The sequence below is a fragment of the Lactuca virosa genome, chromosome 5 (assembly GCF_052849685.1).
Source record: "Lactuca virosa cultivar CGN04683 chromosome 5, Lactuca_virosa_CGN04683_v6, whole genome shotgun sequence".
Classification (NCBI taxonomy): Eukaryota; Viridiplantae; Streptophyta; class Magnoliopsida; order Asterales; family Asteraceae; genus Lactuca; species Lactuca virosa.
Window position 1 is genome coordinate 367,050,346 of NC_136430.1, and position 10,059 is coordinate 367,060,404.

At 39.6% G+C, this 10,059-nt stretch overlaps 1 non-coding gene across 1 annotated transcript; it reads right to left on the reverse strand.

Annotated features, from left to right (window-relative positions):
* Nucleotides 1–9,445: 9,445 nt before the first annotated feature.
* On the reverse strand, nt 9,446–9,552 carry LOC145117989 (small nucleolar RNA R71). Its single transcript, XR_013712976.1, has one exon. It is a non-coding gene; the product is annotated as a small nucleolar RNA R71 (small nucleolar RNA).
* Nucleotides 9,553–10,059: the final 507 nt, after the last annotated feature.

A 10,059-nucleotide genomic window follows, 5' to 3' on the forward strand; every position in this document is an offset into this window, starting at 1 on the left:
ATGCAAATTGAAGACTGCCTCTACTAAAAGAATTTACATGAACCGTTGTTAGAAGATAAGTCGTTCCTTATGAAAAAGGAGGATTGAGAGTTGTTAGATCGGTAGGCACTTGGTGTGGTGAGTTTATCATTGGCAAAGAACGTTGCTTACAACATTGTCAATGAGAAGACAACTTATGGTTTAATTAAAGCGCTATCTAACATGTACGAGAAACCTTCAGCGGCGAATAAGGTTCACTTGATTCGGTAATTGGTAAACCTGAAGATGAAGGAAGGTGGCTTAGTGACTGATCATGTCAATGAATTTAATTCAATCTTGTCAAGGTTGACATCAGTTGAGATTAAATTTGAAGATGAAGTCCAAGCACTACTACTATTATCATCATTACCCGAAAGTTGGTCAGGAACAGTTAGCAACTTAGCTGGAGGTGCCAAGCTGACATTCGAAGGCATACACGACTTAATCCTTGGTGAGGATGTGCACAGACGAAGTGTTGGAGAATCCTCTAACAGTCTTTTCAGTACTGAGGAAAGAGGAAGGAAGTCCAACAGAGGGAGTGGAGGTAGAGAAAGATCAAAGTCGAGGAAGAGAGGTGTATCAAAAAACAGGAAGGACATCACATGTTGGAACTGCAAAGACAAGGGCCATTTCAGGATTAAATATCCGAAGCCTCTTGCAGACAAAGGCAAGAATGAGATGAACATTGCATCAGACTCTGAAGGAGATGCTCTTATCTATGCAGTTGAAATCTCAGTTGAATCATGGATAATGGATTCTGGTGCGTCGTTCCATGTTAGTCATTCCGAAGATGTGATGCAGAATTTCAAGCAGTACCAAGGGAAGGTCAGACTGGCAGACAACAAGAGCCTTGATATTACAGGATTTGGGGATGTGGTTCTCAAGACTACTTTGGGTACAAAGTGGACTTTGAAGAATGTCAAGTTGATTCCATACTTGAAAAGAATGTTGATATCAGTGGGGAAACTTGATGATGAAGGTCACCATGTCACTTTTGGTGATCATGAGTGGAAGATGACAAGAGGAAACTTGGTGGTTGCTAGAGGTCAGAAGCGGGATACACTTTACATGGTGGAAGTTTCTGATGATGAGGCACTTGCTGTTGAAGAAGTTGGGGCATCCACTCTATGGCACCAAAGACTTGGGCATATGAGTGAAAAGTAATGAAGATGATTGCCTCCAAAGGAAGGATTCCAGATATGAAGAATGTGACAGTTGATTTCTGTGAGTAATGTATTCTTGGAAAACAGAAGAAATTTACTTTCGCGAAGATAGGACATCCACCCAAGACAAGGAAGTTAGAGCTTGTTCATTCAGATGTATATGGTCCCACTTCAGTTGCTTCAGTGGGAGGATCCTGATATTATGTTACTTTCATCGATGACTGCACTAGGAAAGTTTGGGTCTATTTCTTGAAGCAGAAGTCTGAAGTTTTCAATGCTTTCAAGAAATGGAAAGCGATGATTGAAAATGAAACTAACTTGAAAATCAAGTGTTTCGGATCCGATAATGGGGGCGAATACAGTAGCTAAGAATTCGCTGATTTCTGTACTGAACATGGAATAAGGATGCAGAAGACCGTTCCAGAAACACCTCAGCAGAATGGTGTAGCTGAGAGGATGAATAGAACATTGAATGAAAGGGTGAAGAGCATGAGACTACATGCAGTTTTGCCCAAGATGTTTTGGGCAGATGAGGTCAACACAACTGCATACCTAATCAATAGAGGACCCTCGGTTCCCATATGGTTCAAGATTCCAGAAGAAGAATGGAAAGGTCATGAGGTTTCATTCAAATACATGAAGGTCTTCGGTTGTGTCTCGTATGTAAAAGTCAAAGACTCTGAGAGAGACAAGCTAGAGGCAAAGTCAAGGAAGTTCACCTTTATAGGCTATGGGTTGGACGACATGGGTTACCGCTTCTGGGATAACAAGCACAAAAAGGTTATAGAAGGCGGGATGTGGTGTTCAATGAGAATGCGCTGTACAAGGATGAACTAGCTAAGGGCTCAAGCAGTAACAAACAACCAGAAAAGGAAGAACAAGTTGAGTTAGAAGAAACTTTAGAAGACGACATTACAAAACTTGTCAGTACTCCAGAGATAGGTGAAAGTTCAGGAAGCAGTGGGAGCTCTGATGAAGCTCGAGATAGTGGGGGCATAGATGATAATAGTTCAGAGAATGAAGGTGTAGAAACTGAAACTCCTACCGTCCGTAGATCCACTAGAGTACGAAGGCCTCCAGTCAGGTATTCTCCTTCAAAAAACTTCTTGTTGCTGATAGAGAATGGCGAACCTGAGTCTTATCCAGAAGCTTTGAGGATGAAAGAATCCACACAGTGGAATAAGGCTATGGAAGAAGAATTGAGCTCGCTCGACAAGAATCACACTTGGTCCTTAGTTAAGATCCCAACAGGGCAGAAAGCACTGCAAAACAAGTGGGTGTTTCAGGTTAAGGATGAGATTGATGGCACCAAGAGATACAAGGCAAGGTTGGTAGTCAAGGGGTTCCAACAAAAAAGGGGGGTTGATTATAATGAGATCGTTTCTCCAGTTGTGAAGATGACTACAATCATAATGGTTTTGGGAATTGTGGCGTCTGAAGATCTCCATATAGAGCAACTAGATGTGAAAACAACTTTTCTCCATGGCGACCTTGAAGAAGACATCGACATGGCACGGACAGAAGGTTTTCCCACAGTTGGCAAGGAAAATCTGGCGTGCAAACTAAAGAAAAGTTTGTATGGTTTGAAGTAGGCTCCAAGGTAGTGGTACTTGAAGTTTGATAGCTTCATGTAGAGGCATGGGTACAACAGATGTGAGATGGATCACTGCTGTTATTTGAAGAAATTCAAGTCCTCTTATATCATCCTATTGTTATATGTTGATTACATGTTGATTGATGGATCCGACATGCAGGAGATCAACAAGCTAAAGAAGTAGCTGGCCAATGAGTTTGAGATAAAGGACTTAGGGGCTATTAAACAAATATTGGGCATGAGCATAGCCAGGGACAGTGTTACCGGTACACTAAACTTTCACAAGCCAAGTACATCAAGAAAGTTTTAGAAAAGTTTAGCATGGCAGATGCAAAATCCAGAAGTACAACATTGGGGAGTCAGTTTAGACTTACCAAGAAGCAATCCCCAAAGATGGAAGAAGACATAGAATACATGGCTAAAGTTCCCTATGCATCTGTAGTTGGTAGCTTAATGTATGCAATGGTTTGCACCAGACCATACATTACTCATGCAGTGGGAGTTATGAGCAGATTCATGCCGAATCCAGGAAGACAACATTGGGAAGGAGTGAAATGGATGCTACGCTAATTAAAAGGAACGGTTGAGTGTTCCTTGTGTTTCAGAAGAAAATGAGTAGTTTTAGAAGGGTTCGGTGATGCTGACTTATGTGGATGTGCAGATTCAGGCAAGAGCACAATGGGTTATGTGTTCACAATTGGAGGTACAACAATCAACTGGATGTCAAAGTTAAAAAGAGTGTTGCTCTTTCAACCATAGACGCATAATACATGGCACTTGTAGAAGCTGCCAAAGAGCTCATATGGTTGAAGAGTTTCTTTTTAGAACTTGGAATGCAGGAGGAGGATTGTGTACTGCATTTTGACAACCAAAGTGCAGTTCACTTAGCAAAGAATCCAGTGTTTCACATCATAACAAAACACATTCAGACGAGGTACCATTTCATTCGAGAGTTAATCAATGAAGAAACTCTAAACTTGAAGAAAATCCTCGGAAATAAGAATCTAGCTGATATGTTCACCAAGGTGGTTACCACTGAGAAGTTGAAGCTTTGCATGGCTTCAACTCGCCTTTCAAATTTTGAAGAAAATGACTTGGCAGAGAGAGAGAGAGAGAGAGAGAGAGAGAGAGAAAGGGAGTACTTTGAGGAATGGTGAAATTGAATGGCAGATGAAGTTGTTCAAGCCTTCAAGTGGGAGATTGTTGGGGTATGAAGTCTTGTCCAACATGGAACATTTGGATCATGTTCATGAGAACTTAGAACTCAATGGAGCACTTGAGGTTCATGGAGTATGTGACAAAGGAACGAATCTTCTGAGAAAGGAATGGATCATCATACCAAGGAACGGATCAAGTGCCAAAGGAATGGATCATGTATAAGGGGGTTTGGAGCACTTGGAAGAGGTTTGGAGCACTTGGAATAGGTTTGGAGCACTTGGAAGGGATATGAAGCAACAAGGGGTCTTTGTTGTGCCATTTGATAAAGGGATGGGCCAAGAGGAATGCTCTTGCGCCATGGCACTCCCTCTTACGCCATTTTGTTCACTGTTGTGCCATGCATGGCCTTGTTGCACCATGCATGTGCCTGTTGCTCCATGGTGATGCTTTTGCTCCAAGATTGATGTTTGTGCGCCATACTTGATGCTTTTGTGCCATTTATATCCCTGTTGCGCCATCTAGGGATGTTGTTGTGCCATGATGAAGCTATTGCGCCATCATGGACCATCTTGGTCCATGATGTGCCATATTGATTCCTTTGTTGTGACATGTTGATACAAGTATGCCTAAAAGATGATGATGCTCAATAATGTTTCAGAAGATGCTGCATGGCAGATTGTGATTGGTTGTCACCATTAATGGGCCTATGGGCTAATGGGCTTGGCCCATTAGGGTTTTAGGTTTGATCCTTCAAGTATAAATAGGCTCATACCTTTATCATTGTAAATTGCTAGATTTTCGTGAGAGCTTAAAGTGAGATACAATTTTGAGTGCTTGTAATTGTTCCAGAAAGTTAATAAAATCCTCTCTCTCTCTCTCCCTCTCTCTCTCTCTCTCTCTCTCTCTCGTTCGCCCGTTGACGTAGGTCACATTGACTGAACCACGTTAAATATCGTGTTCTTTTGTTTTACGTTTTTCAGAAGTTTTTTGTGTTTACCGAAGTTTGTGTTTTGATATTTGTCTGAAGTGCTTAACTTGTTTTGTTGTCACCAAACGGATACTTGTAGAGAAGATCATATTCTTTGATCTTTCCATCTTCATCAACACCCCAAAACCAAGTGGGTTCAAAGGCTCCAAAGGTTGTCATTCTATAAACACTATTTTTTGTTTTAATATCATTCTAACCTCTATAAATGGATACTAGATGGTTCGGTTTTGTTATAAACTTAAAAATAAACTTGTTATTTTTATAAGACTTCTGTTGCGGCTTTTATGAAAAAGCACACTTATATTTTGTATCAAAACTCATCAGATTATTCTCCAACAGACTCCAACTTGCACATGTCACAACATCTCTATTATCAAACTCACAACTTCATATAGGTTATGTATTTTAAACATCTAATTAGATCTTCTAAACCCTTAGGTTCGATCCAATCCGAAATAAGTGATCATATATACTCTGTTCTCAATATCTAGTATGAATAGAAAGATATAGAATTTTTGTCTAGCTCTTACCTTCAAGGATTTTGTTTCACATTTTGTCATAATGATTGACTCTTAATCCAATCTGAATGTAACTACATATTTCATGTTAGCATGCATTCAATGAAGGGCCCAATATATATATATATATATATATATATATATATATATATATATATATATATCTTCTACCATGGTTAGAAGTAACAAATAACATTTGACTACAACAACCCTGACCCATTAAATCATATCATACATGAGCATACACTGTAATGTTACTAGTTACAAACAACATTGGAGCACGTCAATGTATAATAGACGAAGGTCAAGTTGTAACGTCTTGATTTTTCACCTCATTTTCTAAAAGAATATTATAACCAGAATACATTAGAAGAAGTCTTATTTAACATTTATATCAAAAACATTACCAACGTTACTTTATTATCAAAACAACCCTCATCAAAGTTTAAGTTTGCAAAAACCTGTAGTAAATGAAAATGTAGCACCCGAGTCGCCAGGTATGAAGTTAATGATTTATTGTATTTAATTCAATTAAAAGGTGATGGAGGGTTCGTGAGTATGCTGGGTGTACATTAGGTACACACAGTGTACGTGCGTGCGCACCATCGGGGGTGATCCCGGTGTACGCTGGGCATACCCATGCGTACGCTGGGCGTACTCGAGTCAGGAAAAAACCCTAAATTTTAGGGTTTACACCCTATTTAAAGTCCTTAAGTCCTTAAGTCCATTACCCTTTCATCCTCTATTTCCCTTTTAGTGCCAATCTCGAACCCTAGCCATCTTGAGTGTATTTTTGAGCTTACATTGAGTGTTTGGGTGTTCTTTGGTAGTTTTGAAGAAGAAGGAAGTTTGGGAAGAAGCAAAGGAGAAGAAGGAGCTTGTAGATCCAGAGTTTGTGCACCATTTCTAGCCTATTGAAGGTATAAAGTCTGAACCTTGATCATTCTAAGATTAGATCTAGTTTTAGGGTAGATTTTAGCATCTTTTGGTCCCATAACTTGGTTTCTTGGAGTATGAGCTACTCCAGGCCATTTGAACTGTCCTTTTGGACTCTTGGAAGTGTATGGAGTCAAAAAAAACTCGTATCTTGGAGGTTAATACTCAACGATGCATGTGTTAGTGACCTCCTAAGTGTGTTAGAGGGCTTACTTCATAGTTTGAGCCCCATCAAGGCATGCAAAAGCATAAAGTTTGCAACTTTATGGCTTAAGACGTTATTATGAGCTTGATCTAAGTTTTGGACGTTAGGGCTTAAGGGATTAAGTCATGGGAACAAGTATGAGCTAACTGACCAGTACGTTGGGCGTACTCTAGAGTACGTTGCGCGTATTGGGACAGTGCCCCGATTCCAGATTGTCATCAGCGTACGCTGGGCGTATGAGCCATGTACGCCGCGTGTATGCAATCTGTGGACTTAGAAGACTTTTGGGCTCGATTATTGTTGGGCTTTTTGGACTTGTTTAGGTTGGGCCTCAGGCCCACCTATTGTAGCATGACATTTTTGGGCTTAAGGCCATGTTGGGTGCTCTTGGTCCATATTGGGCCTTAATGGCCTTGTATTTTGACTTGGATGCCTTTTTGGAGTTTGTATGGATTTGGGCCTTGGAGGGAGGGAGACCCAATGAGGCAAGGGTAAAGAAGTGATATGTGCATATTTAGCTATGTATTTAGTATAGGTTTTCATTATTTGTTAGCTAATTATTTACATATTATGGACAAAAGGTACTTAATAGTGTTCAAATTGTATTTTCAGTCCAAAAGATATGCTCGGAAGAAAAAGGAAGCAGGAGAAGCAGTTGGAAGTTCGGGAGTTGAGACAAAGAAGAAAAATGCCAAAAACAAGAAGGACTCGGCGAGTCAAAAGCCTGACTTGAATAGTTGGATCGAAGATTCGAGAAGCTCTAGAAGTCCTTGCCGTACACAGATTTTTAATGAGGGAATCGACGAGTTGGGACCTTGACTCGACGAGTCACCTCTGTTTCCAGAAAAAATATAAATAGGGACTTTGAGATCGAGATGGGGACTTCTCGGGAACCCTAGGAGGCTCAGATTGCGATTGAAGGTACTGCTAGACTGAGAGAAGCTGAGGAATCAACCTTAAGTTCGATTTTGAAGAGGATTAAGGCAAGTTCTAATTCATTCTTAGTTAAGCTTTTGATTGAATCATGTTTGAACTAATTGAATTCGTTTTTGAGTTTGTTTTTACTACAATTATGAACTAAAAACCTTTGTCTTCTGTTTAGGGTAGATGATTTTGTGAATATGGATTGATTTTATGGTTAGAATTAATTTCAATTGGTGATATTGTTTTGATAAGCTTGTTAAAGAACCTCATAGATTAATAACAACTATTTTCTGTTAATAAATCAGTAATTAAGTTGTATGAACATATCTTAGTTATTAATTTCATATGATTTATGTGACCACATAGTTATATGTCTAGGAATAACGAATGTGAAACTAGAATTAACTAGAAGATAGGTAAATTAATATGTGAGCTTGTGTGATACACCATCAACAAGAGGTTAATTGAATCACCAATTCAATTAACCATTACAAGTCTTACTTAACCCGAATTAATTAACTAAGGAACTTATTAATTTAGACAACCGGCCACTGCTTGAATTAATCTATTTTCTAAGGATTAGCAATAACAAACGTGAACCTAATCATCTCAATCGGTAGCCAATGAAAAATTAATCCGATATATTTACCATAAAATCAACCATAGGATCAAATGACTCGAACCTAGACAGAAGTCCTTTTTATCATTGAATTTAGTTGCAATTTAATTGTTTAGCTGCTTAATTAAGTGCTAGGTAAGTTTTAGTTAAGTTTCTAGTCTTGTAAAACTAGAGAAACTCCTCCTATTTTATTATTTGTTTTAGATAATATTAGTAATTAGTTTAATTTCCGTTCCCTGAGTTCGATACCCTACTTATTTAACTATACCACAATTGATAGGTCTACTGCCTTTGTGTGTCTAATTCATAAGTGAAGAGTAGGATAAAACTTAGTTCGTTTCACACACATCAAGTTTTTGGCGCCGTTGTTGGGGAACGGTTCAAAAATTAACTCTAATTTCTAGTTTTATCGATCCTTTGTGTGAGATTAATCTTGCACAAAGTTACTGCTTTAGTAGTCTTGGTATTAGGTTTAGTTTTAATTTTATCTGATTTGTTAGAAGTTTTGTTTGATTTTTTTTTGTTTTTAGCCTTGAACTCGCCGAGTGTAATCGAAGCTACTCGACGAGTCCATCGATGAAACTCAGTTTCGTTTTTATTTTATTTTTGTTCTTTTTACGCATGTTTTCTGTTTTAATTGCAGTTCGTTTATGACCAGAGGAGGAGGTACACCTTTGGTTACACCACTTGAAGACCCGGAAGCAGCTTTGAAGAAAAACAAGGGCTAGACCGTAGGAGAAACCGCAACATCAAAGAATTCGCCATTGAAGAATCTCAAATCTATTTTTAGTAAGAAAAAAGACAAGAAAGTGGGAGAATCCAGCAATTTTTCTGAGGCGAACGAAGACCCAAACAAGGACGATATCGTGTACGAATCCGACAAAGAAGAAACCGACTCCGAAGAAGGAAGCGATTTAGAAGGCGAATTAGCTAACCCCATGGCTAACATCGATGAAGTTCCTATGGGCGAATGGAAGAAGAGAATACGTGACGATACCAGACCGGGACTAGTGCAACCCATCATTCCCGCAACTGCCACCTTTGAACTTAAAGGCCACATACTTGCTCAACTTAAGGAGATTCCATTCTACGGGAAGGATCATGAAGACTCTTACAAGCATCTTGACGAAGTCAATGACATAGCCGACTACTTCAATGTCCCTAATGTGGCTCGCGACACTGTCTTGCTTCGTATGCTACCTGTCACATTCAAGGGAGCTGCAAAGGATTGGCTGAAATCACTTCCCCCAGGATCCATCACTACATGGGCTAAAATGAAAGAAGAATTCATAGACCAGTTTTTCCCTCCTTCAAAAATAGCCAAGTTGAAGAAAGCCATAGCTAATTTTGAACAACAAGCTGGAGAGTCACTATATGAGGCGTGGGAAAGGTACAAAGGCTTACTAAGGAATTGCCCACATCACGATCTAAACAACCAACAAGAAGTCTCCATTTTCTATGATGGAGTAAGTGTGACAACTAGGCAACTCCTTGATTTGCAAGGACCACTCACGAAGAAAGCACCACCGGTGATAAAGGCCCTAATTGAAGAATTCTCTAAGCACTCTAGAGAATATCATAACCCAAGGAATGAACTAAGTCGGGGGGCGGTGAACTCAGTTAATGATAGCATGGCAGCAATGATGGCTAAACTAGAGAATTTGGATCGAAGAATGACTCAGATGGACCAATCCATCCATGCCATTAGGGTCGGTTGTGAGAATTGTAGAGGGCCTCATCTCACTAAAGATTGTGATCTTGACGAGAACGGGAACCGGAGGGTGCAAGTGTGCTATTCAAGTGGTGATAGGTATGATGACAATTAGCGAAAACCCAAAAAGGATTGGCTTCCTTATGATGAGTACAAAAAGGCAAAGGAGGAGAAATTTAAGCAAAAAGAAAGGGGCTATTATCAAAAAGAGGAACCGGTGCTGGA